Source organism: Microcebus murinus, chromosome 2, assembly GCF_040939455.1.
Source record: "Microcebus murinus isolate Inina chromosome 2, M.murinus_Inina_mat1.0, whole genome shotgun sequence".
Lineage (NCBI taxonomy): Eukaryota > Metazoa > Chordata > Mammalia > Primates > Cheirogaleidae > Microcebus > Microcebus murinus.
The window spans coordinates 47891869-47899677 of NC_134105.1; the positions used below are offsets into that span (position 1 = coordinate 47891869).

At 39.5% G+C, this 7809-nt stretch overlaps 1 pseudogene; it reads right to left on the reverse strand.

Moving 5' to 3' along the window:
* Nucleotides 1–3749: 3749 nt before the first annotated feature.
* LOC105872870 (E3 ubiquitin-protein ligase MARCHF7 pseudogene) lies at nt 3750–6036 on the reverse strand (annotated as a pseudogene).
* Nucleotides 6037–7809: the final 1773 nt, after the last annotated feature.

The window sequence follows — 7809 nt, forward strand, 5'->3', positions numbered from 1 at the left end:
AATGCCCCTCCTCTAGAACAATGCATGGCTCACTTTTTGCAGTCCTTTTGCTTAAATATCTTCTCCTACAAGAGGCCTTCTCTAACCACCTTGCCTATTCACTGTCTATCTCCTTTCCTTAATATAGTGTTTTATTTTTCCCTAAATCATTATCACTATCAGAAATTAATTCTATATTTCTAAATTTACAAGTTTATTTTCTATTTCCCCCTTTATCATACGCAAGCTGCTGAGGGCAGGAGACTTGTCTATTTTTGCTCAGCCCTGAGTCATCATCATCCATTAAATGAATCAGACAAATGAAGTAACAGCTTTTCATTTTCCTAGGAAAATAGAGGTGTAAAAACTATCAAAAAGTTTATAAGGTATAGTAGCCTCCAAAATATAAGTCCTTTCCCAAAAATCCTTTGCTTATAGTACTGAATTTAATTTCATAATATAGGAAGAGGGAAAATAAATTATTCTAGTCACATGGAAAGTGAAGATACAACCAGGAGCAGTTCTCCCAACCCCCAAATTTTAATAGATTTCCTCCTACATGGTCTTTCTTTCTCACCATGAATCTAACCCTTTTGTACCTCTCTTCCTTTGTGATTAAAAAGTGGTTGGTTACTTCTGTTCTCAACTCTAGCAGACATGGGTGTTCTTCAGTTTTCCCATGATCTGGCTTAAAGCATAGATCAGGAAACTTGGATGTTTCACTTGGCATCGTTCATTGAGAACTGAAGAACTGCAAACAAGAGAGATGTCTCCATTTGCCGAGGATGTCTTAGCGCTAGAGGACAGGCAAGAACCGTGTCTACCAAGGTATTGTCCAGAAAACAGAAACTGTGATTAACTCTCAATGGATTGGAAGAAAGGAGAGGAACGGGTAGGTTTTCTTCCACTCCAAAAACTTCGAGCCATCAGAGCTGGGTGTGCCACGTGCACGTTGTTGCATGGTGTAGGGCTTTGCTGTGGTTGTTTGGAGCATTTTGTCCCGGAAGTTTCTCCAGGGAGCCTTGCTGGTTGTTCCTGGCAAAGTCGGGCCTGGCTTACTCAGATTAGTGTTTTAGAAGAGGTGCTTCGGGGTAACAGAACTGGCTCAATTTTCACCATGACCACATCGGCCCTGGTTTCCGCTCTGCAAAAACAAAGTTCTAAAAAATGTTACCATACCAAATTGTATGCTGCCTTTGTTTTATAAACAATTTTTTCAGTCTGTGGAAACTGTAATAAAGACCAATACCATATCCAGTTGTTTTCCAGAGAGCCAACTCAACTTGGGAGACTTTTTCTCTCTGCATGAGGTCTTGTTCTTCTTTTCTAGCAGATATCCCTGAAATTCAACTCCATGCGGTCAAGTGCATGGCAGTGGGTCCTTGGCACCTCACCTTGGAACCATGGGCCTCTTTCTGCTGCTGAGAGAGGAGATTTCAGAACCACAAATAGAGCACCAGTGGGAGATAGCTCGAGTCAAGGAAGTGCTCTTGGAGCAGATCTCGCTTCTGCTTAGCAAAAGAGAGACTCCCTTGTAAAGGGTGCGATGCATTTTGGGCTCTCATATCCCACAGGCAATGAGGCTACTTCATGAAAGCTTGATATTCCCAGATGCCTAGACGATTCGCTGGGGCTCATTGCTTCCAAATGCCTTACTTCTTTGAGGACAGTTTCATTTGAGGCAAGTAAGATGAAAGTTTACAACAGGATGTGAATGATTTTCAAACATAAAGCAGGCAAGAGTGATAATGTTAATGGAACAAATATGCTCTAGAAGGAAATCTAGTAGATGCTTATCATGTGCACACATGACAAATCACAAAATCGGGTTGAGCGCCAGGAGCCTTTCTCTTGTAACCAAGAGAACTTGGGCTATCTGCAATCATCCCCCGAGGACAGATTCCACTTACAACTGACTCCAGCGGATAATTTACAGCTGAGGGAACGTGTGTGGTGCGTTTCCACGTCCAGACTGCAAGGAGCAGTGGTTAAGAACCAGACAGCCGTTTCCGAATCTGGCTCTGCCCCCTGTGACTCTGCCGCAAATCCCACATCTATAAAGTGAAAAAACATATGTGCTTATCTAAAAGTGTCATTATGAAAATTAGATAAAATAATCCACAAAACTGCTTGGCATGTAGTAAGTGCTCAATAAATATTGCCTATAAAATTATTATTATAACCATTACAATTTATGGCATTATTACTAAAGACTGATATTTGTTGCAGATTCCTATCAATTTCTATTTTTTCTGTGATTTTTCACTGACTTTTAAATTTAGACTATCTGGTAGCCTGTATATTAAGAGGTAAAATACAAAATCACTGTTCCTCAAGATAAAATACTCCAAAAAAAAAAAAAAATACTACAGATGATACTTTAGATTTCTGTAAGCCTATTCTTTTAGATAATTCAAATAGCCAGATAACACTAAAATGAAGACTCTTTTCTACTACTAGACTGTAAGCCCTTTTTTTTTTAAAATCAATCAGTATGCACTTTATTTCACACCAATGTTTTACACTGTTTTACACAGTGACCAACACACTGACTTTGTGTGGGCAAATTATTCATTCACATTTGAGAAATTACATGGTTTCTATTTAGGTTCTGAAAAAGGGGTTTGTTACCATAACATGAGACTTCAACCTGAAGCCAACTGAAGGTGTTTTAAAGTGTACCCCAAGGGTGCTGACAAAAGAAAAATACAGTGTTATGGAAGTATACACAACTCATGACCACAGTGTAGACCCATTCATGGTAAGTAATGTTAATCTGTTCTCCAAAGGTAGTGAAAAATATTAATAAGTCACCAAGCAAATACTCAGAATTACCAAGGAACAGTTAAAAATGACCGAGATCCAAACAAGTTATTTATATCTTATTTATCTATAAAGTGACAACACTAAAAAACACATTGAAAACCAGTGTTTTTAAACTTTGAATGTGGGATTTAAAAATGTTCCATTAACTTGAGATTGCAATAATTTTTTTTTAACCAAACAGCATTTGACTGGCAATTTCTGATATAATTTACAGCTGTGATATTCCCAAAAGGAATATGTACATACCATGGCCTATCAAATATAATCTGTGTTTTGCAAATCAATACAAAAACTCATCCATCATTTATACATTTTATATTTGTATACTTTTTAAAAATTAGTTTTATTGTAAGTGAATTTAGAATTCAAATTAAATTTGGAAACTTTATATAATGAACAATCTTCATAACCTTCTCATTCTTTTATTTTTATTTCTAAACACTGGAGACAAATGATTATCAAAATGAGACTGCAACTTAAGGCATTTTAGAAAGAAAAATAAGTGCCATTTGGCATTTTATTTCAAAAGCATATTTTGTTCCACTTTTCTCACTAAGCAAAAAGAACACTAAAACACGAACCTTTTTTTTTTTTACAAATATGACTACAGTAATCAGAACACAAAAAAGTTGATGGGCATTGCTTAGATATTTAAAACAAGGGTAATACTTTCCCACTCACCTAGAAGAAAAATACTTTTGATTACAAGTTTAGAAACATCAGATGTGCTGGCCATGTTAAAAGGTCCCGCAGTAGAATCTTAATTCAGCAACACTTCAGAATGAATATATATATATACATGCACACATGTGTATGTATATATTCATTTTATATATAAGATAGTCAATGTATTTAATAGGCATTCCCACACAAAATTAATTCATACTTAATGGCCAGTTTTAATAAACACTGGTTCACAGATCATCCATTTGTCCTATATGAAGTTAGGCAATGTCAAATGTTCTGTTATGGTCTCCATCTTCTTTGGAATCATCCTCTGAAGTTTCGAGATCTTCCATATGTGCCTGAAGAGTCCTTGCAAGGTTAATAAATCGGACACGTGTGCTTGGTTCATTTGTATTTCCCATCATATCTGAAGAGCTTGGTTCGCACAAGTGCAATAACACAACTAGGTAGAGACCAGAGCTGATAAACTCATACTCAGCTTGTTCATTTGCATGAGCTCTACGTAGTTCGTGAATATCAAAATCCTCCAGATTAAGCTGCGGCTTCTCTTTACAGAGTTCACAGGTGGTTACAGCCTCTAATGAAGAACCAGAGTTAATTTTGGCCTGTAACCATTTTTTCATACACTCTTGGTGGACATACTGCAAACTTCCTGTGCACTTGCATGGCTCTATCAGCAAATTAGATGATGATGCAGCTGCCATCTGACAAATTCTACATAAGTCACCTTCTTCTTCTTCAGAGTCCTCTAAAAGGGGGCTCTCTTTTATTTTCTGCAGTTTTTCTGGATCTCTTGAAGCTGCATTTTTAGTTTTATCACTTTTTCCATCAGTTGAATTCCAACCTGAAGGAATAATATCTACAGTGATCATGACGTTGTCAGTCAAATTACTTCCTAGTGTTGGGGGGACTGCAAATTGGAATAAGGAACCAGGAAGAATCCCTGCTATTCCTGCATTTCTTCCACCTTGAGCTGAATCTGATGTGGAGCCACCCGTTGTGGCACTGCTCGATGCTGCAGATGCTTGTGGTCTGTTGGCAACTGCCCCAAGGGGATCATTCTGTGCTTCAAGGTGAACCACTTCATTTGGTTCTCTTCTAAAAATATGACATCTAGCTGGTATATCAGAGGTAGGTATCCTTGAAGATTCATCTCTTCCCTCTCGACTCCTTCTAGAAAACAAAGGTGTGCACCTATTTCTAAGTGAAGAAGATAACCATGGTCCTGTATTTCTACCTTCAGATTATTGGTTACAGTTTTCTGAATCTGACTCAGAGCTATGATTTTAGCTAAGAGATGACAAACCCCATCTTCGCCTAAGAAATCGAAATCCCCTAGAAGCTTCAGATGCCCTATTATCAGGAACTTCAAAAGTTGATGTTGCATTACTGCGAGACTGAGAAGCTGTCAAGATTCTTGGAGAAATGTAAGAATTTTCAGAACTCAGTGATCTTGTATTCAAAGAATCCTGACTAGATCTTCGTGAAAAAAAAAAAAAAGTAGATGACATGCTAGATGCTATACATGACAGCAATCTCCTGGTTGTCTGCCTACCTTCATTATCAGAAGATTCTCGAAATGATCTTTGAGATGAAACAACTCTTTCTGAATTGCTTGCGGTTGGGGTTTCATCTCTACTTGAAACACAAGACAATCCAGGCTGTGTATTGCTTCGGGGAGATTCTGATTCTCTTGAAGAAAAATTTGATCTTAAAGAATTTCTGCTGGAGTCCCTAGAACCTGGTATGGTCTGATGTTCAGAAGGCAAATGGTGGTTTGTGGGTGATGTATTCAACTGTAAAGTGCTCACTGAGTTATCTTTTGGTCTTGCTCCCTGTGAATATGAAAAAGGAACTCTGTCTTGAACATACGATGAAGTTGTGAAATCACCACTCCGGTGACTATAATCCATAAGATTACTAATGGAGGAATCTGTTCTCCTTCCAAATCTCTCCTCTCTCTCAGCAAATCTGTTCCAAATGATCCAAGTACCATCGATGAAGATCTGGGAACTTGACTATGTCTCCAAGAAGAATCTGATACTGCATTGAAACCATTTCCAACATTTCTCCCAGCTGAGGTAGAAGTACAGTTTGTACAGGAAAGTTTAGGTCTTTTTGAATCATGATCCCTTTGCTGGTTTTGTGATCTTGAGCGTGCTCCCTGACTTATCTCAGATTCACTATACCATGTAGATTGAAACGGTGATGCAGATGCTGGTGTAGACTGATATTCAGAAAATCCAGTCTAAAGGAAGAGTCTCTTGAGTGATAGGTATCATTTAAACTACTTCCTCTGCTCTCAGACATCATTCTAGCACTTAAAGAGCTGGACGGTTGAACAGAAATTCTTCTTGGAATCCTTGAAGGTTTAGACTCCATTCTTAAGGTTTTCCCTGCTCCTGAGCCAGCGCCGAACTGGGCGCGTCCCACTTGCAGCAACCCCGCCACCGCCTTCCTCCTCCGAGTTCTAGGCCTGTGACTGAGGAAAAGAAGTCCGAAGCTAAGCACAATGGCGCCCGCCCCTCTCCCAGATCTGGCGCAGAACCACCTGTAAGCCCTTTTTTTTTTTTTTTTGAGACAGAGTCTCACTTTGTTGCTCAGGCTAGAGTGAGTGCCGTGGCGTCAGCCTAGCTCACAGCAACCTCAAACTCCTGGGCTCAAGCGATCCTACTGCCTCAGCCTCCCAAGTAGCTGGGACTACAGGCATGTGCCACCATGCCCAGCTAATTTTTTCTATATATATTAGTTGGCCAATTAATTTCTTTCCATTTTTTATAGTAGAGACGGGGTCTCGCTCTTGCTCAGGCTGGTTTCGAACTCCTGACCTCGAGCAATCCGCCCGCCTCGGCCTCCCAAAGTGCTAGGATTACAGGCGTGAGCCACCACGCCTGGCCTGTAAGCCCTTTTTTAGGGTCTTCTTTACTATTCTCTTTTCACCTCCTAATACATGGGGCTGCTCGAAAATTTGTTGAGTAAATAAATGTTCTTATTTGTACAGAAAAAAAAAAAAAACTACTGCCTGAGTAACCTTTACTATTTTTCCATGTAACACTTTCCAACAAATAAATTTCCCTGAGGAGTCTAAAAATTCTAAAAGAGAGGTGACACCGTCAAGGGAAGTCTCTACTCTTGCATTTCACTCTTCCTCAAGCTCTGTGTTAAGAAGGTCTTACTCTTAGGAACAAAAACTGTATGACTGGCTAGAACATCTCCTTAGCTGTGTCATTTGAAATACTTACTTATTATTTTAATAGCACCTTTCTTAAATTAGGGCCAGAATTCTTTTCCCAGCATCATCCTTTCCATCTATTTTAGGAAAGAGACATCATTGTCTCATGTCCCCACTAATTGGATAAGTGAGTCTTTCTGACTTTGAAACAACTAAGTACAAAGTATACCCAACTTAAATTGGTAAATTGGGTGACTAAAATTGACAGCTTTCTCCTTTTCTATCTCGCATGTATAATCTAATCTAGAACTTTTTGGACAGTGATTTGAGCTCCTATACTTTCCTATGAAGGGGTGTGTGTGTGAGTTGGGAAAAAGATGTGAAGTTAACAATGGAGGGATCTATCAAATTCATTTCAGGTCAAGTAAAGGGGGTTTTCCATTGGACCACATGAGGAGAGTGACATGTTGGCAGACACCACCATGGCCTGTATTCTGATCCCAACCTGGGAAATCTAGAAGCTGAGCAAGGGGATAACTAGGGTCTTACACACCCTCAGTTTGATGGAATAAGTGCAATGGACCAAAAGTTTTTATCCCCCCAAAATTCATATGTTGAAATTTTAACCCCCAAGTTGATGGTATTAGGAGGTGGGGCCTTGGGAGGTGATTAGGTCATGAGAATAGAGCCCTCATGAGTGGGATTATTGTACCTGTAAAAGAGACCCTAGAGATATCCCTCTTTCCTGCCATGTGAGGATATACCAAGAAATAGGCAGTCAGCAGCCCAGAAGTGGGCTCTCACCAGACACGAATCTGCCAGCATCTTGATCTTGGATTCCCAGCTTCCAGAACTGTTAGAAATAAGTTTCTGTTGTTTATAAGCCACTCAGTCTATGGTATTTTGTTTTATAGTGGCCCAAGTGGGCTAAGACAACAAGGGATGGGTATTTCTCATGGACCAGACATGGGCAAAGCTGAAGAGAGAGTTGAGCTGCAGATCTTTTAAGTCCTGTCCAGTTGAACCTGCTGAGGGAGGGGACACTACTATTGTGAGCCCATGGGAAGCAGCCCCTTTTGAGCGAAGGTCTGCAAGGAGGGGAATCATTATGCTAAAGGAAAAGATACACTGGAATTGCAATTGGA